We start from the raw sequence: 16504 nt of genomic DNA on the forward strand, positions 1-16504 counted from the left end.
TCTGTCAAAGCAATCAGGTTATGCAGGAAATCAAACAAAATGCTTATGATGAGCATCCTGGTTTCTGAAAGTGTTCTCTCTCACTATGGACCAATAGCACCTCCGCAGTATGGTACATAATTTGTATACATACACATTACAGTCCGTATTTTGCAAACATGCAGCAGTCAAACAGACAAGAAAGTTAATGATGCACTGATGAGAATTAATTTAAAAAATATTCAAGACCATATTGTTTACAAAAATACAGGTGCTGGTCATATAATTAGAATATCATCAAAAAGTTGATTTATTTCACTAATTCCATTCAAAAAGTGAAACTTGTCTATTATATTCATTCATTACACACAGACTGATATATTTCAAATGTTTATTTCTTTTAATTTTGATGATTATAACTGACAACTAAGGAAAATCCCAAATTCAGTATCTCAGAAAATTAGAATATTACTTAAGACCAATACAAAGAAAGGATTTTTAGAAATCTTGGCCAACTGAAAAGTATGAGCATGTACAGCACTCAATACTTAGTTGGGGCTCCTTTTGCCTGAATTACTGCAGCAATGCGGCGTGGCATGGAGTTGATCAGTCTGTGGCACTGCTCAGGTGTTATGAGAGCCCAGGTTGCTCTGATAGTGGCCTTCAGCTCTTCTGCATTGTTGGGTCTGGCATTTCACATCATCCTCTTCACAATACCCCATAGATTATCTATGGGGTTAAGGTCAGGCGAGTTTGCTGGCCAATTAAGAACAGGGATACCATGGTCCTTAAACCAGGTACTGGTTGCTTTGGCACTGTGTGCAGGTGCCAAGTCCTGTTGGAAAATGAAATCTGCATCTCCATAAAGTTGGTCAGCAGCAGGAAGCATGAAGTGCTCTAAAACTTCCTGGTATACGGCTGCGTTGACCTTGGACCTCAGAAAACACAGTGGACCAACACCAGCAGATGACATGGCACCCCAAACCATCACTGACTGTGGAAACTTTACACTGGACCTCAAGCAACGTGGATTGTGTGTCTCTCCTCTCTTCCTCCAGACTCTGACCCTGATTTCCAAAGGAAATGCAAAATTTACTTTCATCAGAGAACATAACTGTGGACCACTCAGCAGCAGTCCAGTCCTTTTTGTCTTTAGCCCAGGCGAGACGCTTCTGACGCTGTCTGTTGTTCAAGAGTGGCTTGACACAAGGAATGCGACAGCTGAAACCCATGTCTTGCATACGTCTGTGCGTAGTGGTTCTTGAAGCACTGACTCCAGCTGCAGTCCACTGAATCTCCCCCACATTTTTGAATCGGTTTTGTTTCACAATCCTCTACAGGGTGCGGTTATCCCTATTGCTTGTACACTTTTTTCTACCACATCTTTTCCTTCCATTTGCCTCTCTATTAATGTGCTTGGACACAGAGCTCTGTGAACAGCCAGCCTCTTTTGCAATGACCTTTTGTGTCTTACCCTCCTTGTGCAAGGTGTCAATGGTCGTCTTTTGGACAACTGTCAAGTCAGCAGTCTTCCCCATAATTGTGTAGCCTACAGAACTGAGAGACCATTTAAAGGCCTTTGCAGGTGTTTTGAGTTAATTAGCTGATTAGAGTGTGGCACCAGGTGTCTTCAATATTGAACCTTTTCACAATATTCTAATTTTCTGAGATACTGAATTTGGGATTTTCCTTAGTTGTCAGTTATAATCATCTAAATTAAAAGAAATAAACATTTGAAATATATCAGTCTGTGTGTAATGAATGAATATAATTGACAAGTTTCACTTTTTGAATGGAATTAGTGAAATAAATCAACTTTTTGATGATATTGTAATTATATGACCAGCACCTGTATGTGCGGATGCCAATATTGTTAGTGGGTCATTCATGCTTATGTCTTTTAGCTGCCTAAACAAAGCTCAGCAAGGAACAGTGTTTTACTTCCAGTGATGCATTTATGTAGCTTTTATTGTTGAAACTTCCGCAATAATCAAACTGTGAGCCACATTGTTTTATATAGACCCATGTGTCTGAAATAAAGTTGGATTGAATTTGACAATATAAATGTCAGCTAATTTGAAAATGATGTACATGATGTAGAAAACAATGTAGATGTAAAACCCTAACCAGCCAAAACTGTTTGCTATGATGAAATAAATATTTTTAAGTTGATTAATATAACTGTTCTCATTCCAAAAAGTGAAGCCAATGCAGAAGTGTCTCAATCCTAAATTCTTTATAATAGCTAGCAGCGTGCGACCCTGGTTGCAAAAAGAGGTTCAATTGTGTAGAAGTCTGAGAAAATGACCCTGCGTCTCACTTGATTTATTACCTCCGTAAACATTGTTTACATGAACAAAAACACGAGTTCATGGTTTCAATCGCTAATTTCAAGTCTTCTTCAATACAGCATGTTGTTCATTCAGTAAATGATGGTCCATTTACTGAAATGGACCATTTCTGGATGTTTAAAAGAGGTAAATGCATCTGTCACTCCAAGACTGACACTTCAGCCATTTATAAACATCCAGATCAGAGGAGGCTGCTCCATAGAGGCAGAGGATGCTCGTCTTCTAGTTTTGAGGAAAGAGGAAGATCAAAAGATAAGAGTAATTGGTTGAATTATACCATTAACAAATCTCAGTATAATTTATAGAAACAAGTTTAATCTCTTCTTTGGAAAAAATTGAAATTCTAATTAAAATGCTTCAACAACAACAACACCACCTGCAGGCTCTTGCTGTACCACTTGTATCAGTTAAATATATTTCATTTTTTTCATGCTAATCTGTTATTGGCCAAAAACATGTGAAATGATGCTCCAGGTCCCCCCCCCCCCCCCCCCCCTTGGGTCATTACAAGTCAACAACCAAAATACAATATTGACATCACGTTGGTCCAATGATGATACGACGACACACTAGCAGTAAAGTGAGGTTGAACTCAGTAATATTACAGAAAAAGAAATTCTAATTTTTTTAAACACCAAAAAATTTACTCTATTGAGACATCTTTGTAGCTTTGCTGGTAGCAGATTTAATAAATAATAATTAATGAATATCAAGATATGCAACGATTATAACTAATTCAATTCTGACTTATAAACCATACATTCGTACAAAAGATTGATGGCACTCAGCTTATGCCATGAGCCACCATTAGTTTAACTAACAGAATTTAACTGAAGATTCAAATTTGGACGCCACCCAATTGTGGAAAAATAGGGAAAACTTCAAAATTTGATATTAACCATTAAATCTGAATCTCATGGTTGCTACGGAGTTCTTTTCAAAATGTACAGGGACCTAGTGTTTCATGTACACACAAATCAAATCATCAATTTCTTTATAAATTAAATATTTATTAGTGCTGGGCAAGTTAACTCGTTAATTTCGCGTTAACGCATTCATTAATTAACGCCGACAATTATTTTATCGCGCGTTAACGCATTTTTAAAATTATAATTATTTATTTTTTTGTTAATTGAAAGACAAGCGACATACATATACATAACAAGAGGATGACAAGAACAGTGGGATAAAAGCCAGCAAACATCCTATAGTCAGTAATTTTAGTGCACCTATATGCTGAAATTCACGGTAAACGCATTTAAACGGCACAGATCGGGAGCGAGCGAAGGACTTTGAAAGTTAGCGGAAAGATTAACGTGAGACAACATCCGGTTTCTTCAGACGAACATCCGGTTTTCAGAATAAGATGCCAACAAAGTATGAATTATATTCACATTAAGTATAAAACATGCTACCTGCATCTCGTGAACCAAATGTTATTGCCCTTTTGTTCATATAGCAGTACTTTTAAAATAAAAGTGCGCAATACACTACTTTTGAATTCATTATTGAACTTTGCCATAACAATGCGATTAACCGCGATTAAATATTTTAATCGTTGCCCAGCACTAATATTTATTTGACTAACTGCATAACTTAACTACTAAACAGAAAATAAATGAAGAAAGGATCAAATAAATAAAATGAATGACTGAAGGATATGATGAACAGTACAATGCATAACGATGAACCACAACTAAATGAAAAGGGTTACATGTGAACAGGTAGGATCAGTAACTCATATCATTAATCTATCAATTAAATCCGTTGTTCGACGTTTATACCCTAAATCTGGCTCCAATCATTTGTGCAACGTTCAGCAGCTGAGTTTGAGAAGCACCAGGGAAGATTGTGAAACACCTTTATATTAGTTTTAAATTGAATTTAATCATTAGGTCTCATTCGATATTTCTATCTAAGATTATTTTGTTAACTGACTTAAATACATTTTTCCTAGGAACAGCAAACTCATTTACGTCTGGAGATGCTATCGTTTCACCTGACGGCTCTGATGGAGGTTGAGCTGCATGCAGCAGTGGTTGTTCCTCTGTGGGCCTCTCTCCTTCTTGAAAGTTGAAAGAGTGCGATTGGTAGTTTGTTGAATCGCTCTCTACCATCCTTCGCTCAGTGGCAATTGATTCGGCTTTCTCTAATATCTTCGGAACCCGGTCGTCTTCTTCATTGAGGTTCGGCTTGCACCGTTCTTCCTCGTCTTCATCTCTCTCAGCAGGATGCTGAGTCATCTTTTTGTAGCAGCAGGGGTCATTATGGCACCTTTGCCAGTTTAAAAAGTATTTAATCTCAGAGTGGTTTCAGAGTATTTTACTGGAATAAATCTTCAGAGAACACCCTTCAGCTTCAAAAACCAGAGTCGAAGTCCAGAGTAGAAGAGAGTGAGAACTGACGTCTTCTTGCTTTTTCTTCTTGAAAAAGGGGGTGCAGTTGTATGACAGGAACAGCAAAACCACTCCCATTTTAACTATTATCTTGATTATTTAATTTAAACTTATTTTACCGAATTAATACTATTACTTACATTTTAGTTTTAATTCTTCCATATTTGAAATGTGTGCTATCTCAGCTGCAAAAACGTACCAAACAGTTGATATAAATCATTGAATGAAACCTGATCAATTAAAGATTGAATGAATCAAACAATTGCACAACATATATAGACACTGATATCATGATATCAAAGAAAAGCGTCCGCCTAATAGAGATGAGATGATGGAATGGCTTTACCTGTCACCAGGGGCGTCGTTAAGCCCCCCTAAAATGTTCTTCAGCCCCCCCAAATAATTTGGCATTATTGGCTTTAAAAAAAAAAAAGTTTTTTTTTTTTGGTGATGTCATTAAATTAAACTATTGTTTCTCACATGGACAAGTTATTTATAACTAACATGCTACATATGTGCGTGCGTTCTGGTTTGTATGTTTTCTCCCCCTTCAAATTACAATCCAACAGCCATCATCATAATTAACGATATAAAGTTGACACTGTCAGGTCCATTCTCCATCCATTGTGTGCGGTCCCTTTAAGAATTAGGATTTGGAAGTGACGCGGATATGAAAGCTAGTTTATCCGTCTTTCCTTTACAAGTAGGAAAATAATTTCTCTCTCTCTTATTATTTCTCTCTCTCTTTATTTGAGAAAAGTTCATATTTGTGTTGTCAAATTTCACTATGACCCTGAAATTCTGTCTCTTGTGTTATCATATACTGAATGCAAGCAAAACTACAGAGCAAAATCACACTCGTTCTGATTGAACCAATCTATGAACTGTCTGAAACAATGGATATCCATGGCCCCAAATGGGCCCTAAACTACACGCGCAAACATGCCACTCCCCTTGGGGCTAAGCCCCCCCTTTCTTTGAATCCTAGAAACGCCCCTGCCTGTCACAGTATTTCAAGATGTGGCTGGGTACTTCTCCAAGGTCTGATACTTCCACAGTCTGAACACCTACACCTACACCTGAAACTTCTAGGTCTGCCACAGGCCCCCTGCAGGAAGGCATACTCACTTCCCCCTGCTGGCAGATTATGAGATACATCCACAGGGAAGTCTTCTTTGGCACCCTCTGCTGCTGCTGCTTCAACAACTACACTTGGACATGAAATATGCAAAAAAGGGAATGAGGTTGTTTGTTTCTTCCTCATCAATAAAATATATAAGAATATATAAAGTAAAATGGTGAGATGTATGTATTGAGTGATTAAAATATCTCTAAAGAAATATAAAGGCAAAATGAATAAGTACTGCTTTACTCATAGCTGTTATTATAGATTTTTGTTTTTACCTTCTTCTGCAACACATTGATCACGTCCATTCGCTTGACGTTTGACCAAAAATCGCAGCAATTTGAAAAGTGTCATCCCTATAAGTACCGACAGATTTGTAGGTCAATGATTAGCTTGATCAACAGAAGACCTTGCCGAACTGAAACACAAAAACACACACGTGCATTTCTGCATATCTGTTCTGCTTGTTCTACAAATGTTTTGATAAATTGCTGGTATTACCTCCCATTATTGCCCTTTATCCTCAGTCTCATCTGCTTAACTTGGTCATGTGAGTGAGGGATGAGGAGGTAAGGAAACATGAGAACACCAGGGTAGGGAGTGAGGGATGAGGAGGTAAGGAAACATGAGAACACCAGGACACACATGGAGAACTCTGTCAAGCTACATATTAGGCAAAGTGAACATATTTTCTTCTACATAGTTGTCCTCAGTCTCATCTGCTTAACTTGGTCATGGAGGCATCAACATTTAATAGAGATGGTAAATTAACAGTGAAAACTCACTTCATGTTTACTTCTCCTGATCTTTACCTCCTATAACAAGGTCCATAGGGACATCCCAATACACATGTTACATGATATATATATATATATATATATATATATATATATATATATATATATATATATATATATATACTGAATTGCCTGTGAGGGTGACTAGAATAAGATGTCCTGACGTGTTTATCAAAGTGTTATTTACTGCTTTTTTTTCTTGTTGCAATAAATGTTAAATATTTAACTGCAAATTAGTAATACGTGTTTGATACTTTAACTTTTTTGCATTAAATCATACTGGGATGTTTGCTGAAATTGATTGGATGGCCCTACCTAGAAAAACTTCCACCAGCCGCCACTGGGAACAACAAAGAACAACTAACAGCCAGCAACCAAAACCAGTGGCCAAAAGGCCTTGGCATGGAACATTCTCATACAACAGTTAGTTATCTTTGTGAACAGGCAAGGGAGAATTTGTCTTTTGCACAACAGAGACACTGTGAAGTTCAACAAAGTTCAGAGCAAAATTACTTATGCATGAGACAACAAGAGGTTCATGTCTTATTACCCATCACTACCCATCACTTTATGCCCCTCACAATGCTCCATTGATAAATACTGTTGGCGGTGATAAGGTCTTACATGATCTCCTGTCAACTGTCAATACTTAATCAGAAAGAAGAACATCCTCTGGAAAGGTATCACAAAGACAAGACATTCAAAAGAGGAAAGATAGGAAAAGTAAGCTTCAAATAAAACTAGTGCTGGGCAACATTTAAAGTTTTGAATTGCAATTAATTGCATTGTTATGCGCAAAATTCAATAATTAAATGCACTTTTATTTTAAAAGCATATGAACAAAAGTGCAACAACATTTGGTTTGCAAACACTTTAAACAGATAAGGTGCTTTTTAACAGCAGTATTCCCTTTACACAGTAGCAGTTGATGATGATGATGCATTCTATTTGTAACGCACTTTTCATTAAAATCTCAGAGTTCCACAGAGCCAGTACATAGTAAAAAACATAGTTAAAACATAGTTAAAACAAACTATAATAAAAGAAGTAGTAAGCATAAAAAAAAAGTGAATGAACAGAAACACAAAATAAATCAGACAGTGATTTAGGTCAGAAACGCCTTCCTGAATAGAAAGGTTTTTAGGCCAGTTTTAACAGAGACCAGTGTCTGTGTTGCCCTTAGGTGGTCAGGGAGACTGTTCCATAGGCGTGGAGCTACCGAGCCAAAGGCCTGGAGCTTGGTGTTGGGGACCTGGAGGAGCGAGCTGTTTGATGATCTGAGGGTGCGGGTGGAGATTTGGGGAGTGATGAGTTCTTGTAGGTAGGGAGGTGCGTGTCCATTTATGCATTTATGTGTGAGTAGTAGGACTTTGTAGTCAATCCGGAATGAGACAGGGAGCCAGTGTAGTGAGTGCAGAATGGATGTTATGTGCTCATACTTCCGGACTCTCATCAGGATCCTGGCAGCGCTGTTTTGGATGTATTGCAGCTTCTGGATGTTCTTGGCAGTGATCCCAGTGAAGAGTGAGTTACAGTAGTCCAGTCTTGAGGAGATAAAGGCGTGGACGAGCTTCTCTGCATCTGACAGGGTTAAAGTGGGGCGGAGTTTAGAGATGTTTTTGAGATGATAAAACGAGGTTTGCAAAGATGTTTTATATGGTCATTAAAGGTCAGGTATGGGTCAAACCTAACTCCCAGATTAGTGACTGTGGAGGAGAGGGGGATGACCTGACCGTCGAAGGTGAGATGAGTTATGGAGGATGACTGAACCTGGTGTGGAGTGCCAACAAGGAGGGCTTCGGTTTTGCTACTGTTTAACTGGAGAAAGTTGTTGCTCATCCACACCTTTATCTGCCCAAGACAGGCGGTGAGACATGACATGGCTGCAGAGGGGCTTGGGGCAGCTTTGATGTAGAGTTGTGTATCGTCGGCATAACAGTGGAAAGACATCCTATGTCTGCCAATGACACGACCGAGGGGGAGCATGTAAATAATGAAGAGGATGGGGCCGAGGACCGACCCTTGCGGAACACCACAGGAGACAGGGAGCAGTCTGGACTTGCATCTTCCCAGTGAGACATATTCAGTTCTGCCTGAAAGGTAGGACTGAAACCACTTGAGTGCAGAGTCTGATAGTCCAATGGTGGTGTGGAGGCGCTCTAGGAGGATAGTGTGATCCATTGTGTCAAATGCAGCAGTCAGGTCCAGGAGGATGAGGAGTGAGGGTGATCCTGCATCGGCTGTCATCAGCAGGTCATTCGTCACCCTGAGCAAAGCTGTTTCAGTGCTGTGGGCTGAACGAAATCCTGATTGAAATTTTTCAAACAAGTTGTTGTGTTTGAGGTGGTCCTGAAGTTGAGAAGCAACTACCTTCTCTAACACTTTGGACAGGAAGGTGAGGTTGGAGATAGGCCTGTAGTTGGCTAGAACCTCCGGGTCCAGGGTGGGCTTCTTGAGAAGGGGACGGATGACAGCAACCTTGAGAGCAGGTGGGACACAGCCAGACTGAAGGGAAAGGTTAACAACTTTGGTGATCAAAGGACTGAGAGTGGGGATATGTGATTTGAGCAGAGCAGTAGGAATGGGGTCCAGGGTACAGGTACAGGATTTCACTTTTCTGAGGATTTCCTCAACATGGCTCTCCTGAACCTCAGCAAGATGTAGAGGAGACAGCACACTCGCAGATAATGTGTTGGTGTCAGAGGGAAGCATAGATGGAGAGCTGGACATCAGAGAGTGAATGTTGTTGACCTTGGATCTGAAAAAGTCAATGAAGCTGTTGCATTGCTCCTCTGTAGCCTCAGTTGAAGAGGATGGTTGTGGCTTCAGGAGATGGTTTATGATTGAAAAAAGCTGTTTAGAGTTGCCAGGGTTTTTATTGATTAAGCTGGAATAGTACTGTGAGCGAGCATCTTTAAGGGAGTTGGAGTAGGCCCTTTGATGCTCACGGAAAGCCTGTTTATGGACATTGATCCCTGTGGTGGCCCGTTCTTGATTCCTCTTCCTCTGTACTGGGCCACGTTACGGGGCTCTGTTTCTGACTCACACGTTGAACCGTCTAAATAATGACTCTTGCAGAAACTGCTTTCTTTGCCGTCATTTGATTGATTTTATTTTCTCTTTTGACAAATTGAACAGCAAAATATAATCTGTTAAACGTGAGGTCAAAGACTGTCCCGATGCCCCGTTCCACACAAAGGAAAACCAACACTCGAGACTCAGTCCCACCCCTTCCTCTTATGCCAGCTGATCCTCATCTGGTTAATCACGGAAGTTCCTAAAGAAAAGTAATTATACATAATCCAAAATATAACCTTCGTTCATAAATTAAAGGAGTCACACAAATATATTAGCAAAAATGAGAAATTATGATTTGTAATCAAAACTAAAAATATGGCTCTAACAATCCCAGAGTGTCTGCAGCGTCGTTCCAGAACACGCCCAGCTGTTTTTATTTTCCGCAGCTCAAGTGTGAACCATGGAGCGGAGCGTGAGAAATTGACCTCACGTGACTTGACAGGGGCATGGAGATCAAAAACACTGCTCAGGGATGTATTATAGAGTTCCACTAATTGATCCATTGATGCAGAGGCTGGGCAGGTGATGAGTTGGAGATCCGTGGTCATTGTGGCTGAGTCAATGCTTTTCCAGTTCCGGAAAGACATTTGACGTTTAGGTCTAATAGTAGGCAGTGTGTTAAAATACAGTTATAATGATTCTGATAATAGATATTCAGCCGGTGTTCAACTTTATCTTCATGTGTGTAAGAGATGCAATTTAAATATACACCTTGAAAACTGCAAACCTATCTACGTCATGTTTGTAAATATGAATGGGACAGCACTTTGCTGCAACATATCACATTACCATGAAAACAACAAAAAATATGATGTATAATTGTGTGTATTTATTTTATACTTTGTACTCCCTGATTTGAACCTCTTCAGGCTCTTTCCTCACAAGATGAGAGGTAACTTCATATAATCTACACTGTAAAATCTAATTAGTTAACCTTACTTAAAAAAACCATGCAAACCGATTGCCTTGAAAAAAGCAAGTAAAGTAAGGTACTCATTTCATTCAAGTATAAGTATACTTACACTCGAGTTTCAGTAACTAAAAAAAACAAGTGAAGAGTACTTGCAACTTTACTTAAGATGTACTCTTGACTTAGTAAAGCCTACTCAGAATTACCATTTCAAATAACTAAATAATTTCAAGTGAAATATAATTTGTGTGTATTCCAAGCAACACATTTATTTAAGTCAGGCTAACTTATGTGACATTTACTGCTACTTAATATTTCTCAGTTGTATTTACTTGAACACTAAAATCATTTACTTGGTAAAACCATGCAAACCGATTGCCTTGAAACAACCAAGTTCATGTTACTCGTCTAACTTAAGTATGTCAAACATCCTTTAAACAATAATGAAAAACAGGTTCCATTGTCTTCAAACAATCACATTTACACATAATAAATCAAGGTAGTGACACAGTTCAAAGTTCTAGTATATGATTTTTTTATTTTAACATTAGGATTTGGTTCAGATAAAAACATTTAGTAAAATGTACAATTTGATCATCAAATAGACATGTACTGGAGGTTCTATATTTCACAGAGGAACAACTTTTTCACAATAGCAATTTAAAACACCAAATGCTCAGCTATGTTACACTGCTTTGCCAACTCACTGCTATAGGAGTATTGTGAACAATTGAGTCTGCTGGACTGTCTTTTTTTCCCCATCAGCCTACATATGCCAGCATCAAAATCAGTGATGGTACAGTTATCTGCCATCAATACTTGCCAGCTGTATTATAAATTGGGCTTTATAAAAATAAATGCAATTATAATAATGAAAAAGAAAAATCCAACCCTGATCTTTAACCTAACATACAGTCCTGAAACAACACCGTTAATACTGTAATAGCTATAAAACGTTGTTCATAGACCAAACTTGGTAAAGAACCAACGGGCTGACAACTACAAAGTGGCTTCATTCAGTTAGCAGAAGAGTATGAAAGAGAAAGGACTCTGGCATTGGATCACACTTTTTTAACATACACTGGCACACTGGCAGCCTCTGGACATGACTTGCTGATGAATCCATGGGCTAACTATTTGAAACGAGTGCCTTAATATAGTTAACGTAACAAAAAGCAACTGAATCTAATGCCAAACGTCAACACCTTTATACAGTAATTTACGTTCTAACTATTTTTAAGAGTTTGCAGTTTTGGTGGGAGTTTGTCTTGTGCCAAGCGTCACTCTTTGAATGAAGTTGAAAGTGTTTTTCATGGCTTTAGGGTATTCAGTCCAAGCGTAAAGAAAATGACAACACAAACAAGAGGCAAAGTGCTTGAGGTAGATTCAGGAGATTATCCATTACAATACCTTCCTCAACAATGGTGGAAGTAGACACTGGGTCAAGGTGGAGTTGATTTGGAGAGAGGGACATCTTCACTGATGTTCGTCAGCACCCCAACAGATACTTGTGCCCAGGCATCATCCCTGTCAGAATCCTGTGTAAGACCAAACAGAAACAACATTACAACAAGGAAATATAAATTGTCACTGTGTCATATGTCCCGTCTACGCTGCCTTCCAGCCTTGCCCATAACGTTTTCCTTTCACACACCTGCATTTAGTAGTTGTATCCACATTAGTAGGCCTAAAACAGTTTTGACCAGTTTACAGATGTCCAGCAAAGAAGATGAAAGAAATTAAGTATTGAAGTCTTCCTCGCACTAAATATTCTTTGCCATCCTCGTTAGATTGTATTAGCTAATGTATTCGAGGGAGAGATATGATCTACCTCTTGTGCATTATACACAACCGGAGATGGCAAGCAGGCTTAGCACCGTTGAGCTGAGCAGTGCAACCCGGTGGCATGGACTGCGAACGGAGTTAGTTCAATATATGGCTGCTTCACCTTATGGGTGATGCTACCAGCCTAGCTCATGTGAAGCCAGGAAAATACACCTTTATCCATATGCATTAAAAAAAAAATTGTAACAAATTTTTGGGGGGCATTTCTGCATTATTCGACAGTAACAGTAGAGAGACAGAAAAGGCAGGGATGAGAGAGGCGATGACATGCAGCGAAGGCCTCCATCCAAATCAACTTCCGGCCGCTGTGGTTGGGACTCAGCCTTGCTGTGATACGTCTTGAGGCATTATGTTTATCTCAGGATCACCTTGAGGGAATTTCTTCAAATTTGGAACAAAGGTCCACTTGGACTCAAGGTTGAAATTTGGTGGTGAAAGATCACAGGTCACCGTGACCTCACAAAACACGTTTCTGGCCATAACTCAATAATTCATATGCTAATTATGACTATTTCACACAAATGTCTAGGATAAGATGTAACTATGAGAACTTACAAAGCAGGTGTGGTAGAAGTGACTGGGGTCATCACCAAGTAGAACAGGGAGGCCTCTGAGTACGAGGGTGCACATTGCTGTCACATCTGGTTTCTAGAAGTGGATAATTAACAAAAAAAGTTCAAGATTATGTAACATTCAAATCTGACCATACAAATATGTTTGTCAATGTGACAATGAAACAAGTGTCACCAGAATGTTTGTTTGACAGTACGGACTCACCCGTGAATCAATTTGCTGCACAAACTCAGCAGATGTCTCTCCAACACTTCCGTTCTTGGACTTGAAGATTGTGACAAAGTGCGGTGTTGTGTAGTGGTCCACAGCATCAAAAAAGTAATTCTGCAGGTTTGTGGTGGCTCCAGTTAAACCCTGCAAACACCTAGAACACACAGAAAAAAAACATAGAGTGACTAAATCGGATTGGACCAATGTGGACATTTTTGAAAACCATTCTGCAAACAAAAACACCATCACAACTGTTGACATCACTGCAATTGCCAAATTTAAATCAATAGCATACTGCTATTTAGTCACCAGGCTGAGTGACAGGACAAAGTATTGATTGAAAATTGATTTAACTTTTTCTACAGCGAGCTAGTCTATTAATTCTAATAAAATTGTAGCATTAACGCTTTGTCAAAAACTGCTCTACCGCTGATTATAACTCCTTAAGCCTAAATATCCTCCAAATTATAGGCTACTGGCATCTCACCTTTAGTGAACCGGCATCCAGCGTTGACGAAGCAGCTCTTTAAGAGCCCTCAGGCAGTTACCGTGAGCACTTCTTCTGAAAAGGACAAAGAATATTTAAGTTAAAAGGAAGTTGTACTTATATGTTGTTATTTAGAGACAAATCCCTTGATAAATGCATGCTTTACCGGCATCACAGGAATAAACATTTGATTTTGTTAAACTAATCTTTTTGACACAGGTCAAAGAAGCTAGCTAAGACCACCAATATCCCTGACAGACAAAAGAAATGACTGGGTCATAACGTATACAAGCCTCCTCGATATAATTGTGGGATTTTTTTGTTTTAAGTTACCATAAAATGGAGATTGAGATGATTTCTCCTTCATTATCAGTCACAGACAGCTTAATGTAGCTGACAGCTCGAGAGGGGGAAGGAAAGGTCGTTAATTTGCGCATTCAGTGAGGCTAAAGATCGGTGTGCGCGCGCAGCTGCAGCTTTTAAGCACTTTCACTGGAATCTATTAACGTTGAATGAAGCCGGTGGCTACTCGCGTCCATGTGAAAAACTATGGGTGTGTTGGAAAGACTCTGTTACAACGGCACTTGTCATTAAATACACAGACGTAGCATAGTCTAACCTAACTGTTGCGTTCACTCCCGTGATATTATAGTTTCCTTCAACCACGCTTTGCATGAAATATAAAAACATGTCCGCTAACGTCATACACCCATCACGTGACGTAAAATAATATAACTCCACCGCTAACGAAACAAACAGTACTGTTAAATAGTCTTCTAGTTGTCTACCTAACGCGGCTGCAAACTGCACGTTTCAACAACACCGTGTTTAACGTCGCTCTCAAAGCACGGTTCATGCTGCATTCACTTGTAACTCGGAATTTCCAAGTTGTAATGTCGTGCGACCTGCGACCAAAATACGTTGGCTGTGTCAACTCGAAGAAAACCGAACAATTAAAATGTACATCGGACTTTCCACTTTCGTTATGGAAAAATTAAAATATGTTTTCATGCGAACCTGGAGCAGTGGTGGGAACAGCTAACGTTAGTCTTTAGGCTACCGCTAAAACATGCCTGAACAAGTTTAGCTAAGCTAATGTGCAGTGACTGTTAGCTAAGTCAGCTAGCGTTGGCTAGTTAACAATTAAAATATGTTTGCAGGCGAACCTGGGGCAGTGGTGGGAAAAGCTAGTCTTTAGGCTACCGCCAAGACATGCCTGAATAAGTCTAGCTAATAGACGAAATGTGCAGTGAGTGTTAGCTAAGTCAGCTAGCGTCGGCTAGTTAACGATTAGCAAGCGTTAGCTCACGCTAGCTAACATTGGCAGCAGTCAGAAACATAAACATTTTACACACAGTTACTGTTTGCTTGATGACTTACCTTAATATTCTCCAAAAGACAAAATGAATCTTCACAAAAGCCAAGTGGTTTGTCTTTCTTGCCTCAGCTACCGAGTCCGCCGATCCACCATCTTGAGCGCACACATGGACTGAATGTGGGCTTCTGCGCATGCTCAGACCTCAGCCGTTTTTTGTTACTTGAGTGTTTGAAGTTAGCTTAACTCCAAACAATAAAGTAAATAGTTTTTTTCCACCCGCAATTAACGCTGACTTAGTAAAATCTAGTAAGAAGTCATATTTTGGATGACAAAGTAAAGTTAACTAATTAAATGTAAGTCTGGACAACTATTACATTTTACAGTGTAGTTACTCGTTTTTGTCAAAACAGCTTCAATGACAAAATCAAATATTTGATGAATAAATAAATAAATATCTTCTGATTTCATGTTTATTTTTTGTTCCATCTTTAACCCTTAATGTTTCTGAGTAAATGTAATAAGACAGGCTGAACACATGTGAGCCGTCCTCTTTTTTTACCTTTTTTTTAAGTCTCCATGCGTCCGCTGGTTACCCCGTGTTTAATGTCACATTGCAATGATTTGTGGGTAATTCCCTTAGGCAAAGTTAGCATACCATGCTGACTTACGGAAAGGGTTCATAAAGGGCTCAAAATGTCTGCTAGAGAGCCCTCAAACACTCGATCATGTGACATCCCTAAACTCTCACGGACTTCGCGGGAGCGCGCCTCAAAGTCTGTGAGTCCGTAAGGGGGGGAGATTGGGATTTGGCCAGTCTGTACCGGGACAGTAACGTGCATGAGGAAGTTAAGCTAATAAAGAGTTGCAGTTAAGAGCAGTTTGTTCTCACGTGCTTATATGTTTATTTTAAAACACGACAATATGTATTTTGATATTGTCACGATCCTGTAACGAGACGATCGCGCACGTGTGTGTGTGTGAGACAGGAGGGACCGACGGTTCCAGACCGGGCGTGTCACCCGGTGGGGGGGAGAGCGGCTGCAGAAGTAAGGCCATGTCCACATTACTCCGTTTTTACTCCGTTTTTGCCACGTTTACACTGAGCGGCCACACTACGCCAGAGTTTAGGAGCACTCTAAACGTAGTAGCTGTTGTGCAGTAAAAGTCTGCATTTCTGTGGAGGAAGCAGCTGTTATTGGAGCGATTAGCAAGCGCTGTGACCAGCGGCCAAGCCACAGTTAGCCATAAATGCTATTCAGAGCTACGAGTGAGAACAACAACAGTTAGTGCCTTGTTGTTTTTAGATTCTAATGAGAAGACACGCTGCTAGGGTGACCAGACGTCCGGATTTAGGCCGGACAGTCCGGATTTTCAATGCCCTGTCCGGCGCAGCATCAACTGGGCCTAAAGAGCCGCGCAATAGAATATTTTGCT

The 16504-nt window shown here is 39.6% G+C and overlaps 1 long non-coding RNA gene across 2 annotated transcripts; it reads right to left on the minus strand.

Moving 5' to 3' along the window:
* Nucleotides 1–11612: 11612 nt before the first annotated feature.
* On the minus strand, nt 11613–15388 carry LOC142955528 (uncharacterized). Of its 2 annotated transcripts, XR_012955865.1 has the most exons (5): nt 15133–15388; nt 13753–13827; nt 13260–13419; nt 13038–13130; nt 11613–12175 (listed from the first exon to the last, which is right to left on the minus strand). It is a non-coding gene; the product is annotated as an uncharacterized LOC142955528 (long non-coding RNA). The 2 variants fall into 2 exon arrangements; XR_012955864.1 differs by lacking the exon at nt 15133–15388 and having other exon boundaries at nt 13753–14307.
* Nucleotides 15389–16504: the final 1116 nt, after the last annotated feature.

This window comes from Anarhichas minor, unplaced genomic scaffold, assembly GCF_050575085.1.
Source record: "Anarhichas minor isolate MPS153535 unplaced genomic scaffold, ASM5057508v1 ptg000023l, whole genome shotgun sequence".
Lineage (NCBI taxonomy): Eukaryota > Metazoa > Chordata > Actinopteri > Perciformes > Anarhichadidae > Anarhichas > Anarhichas minor.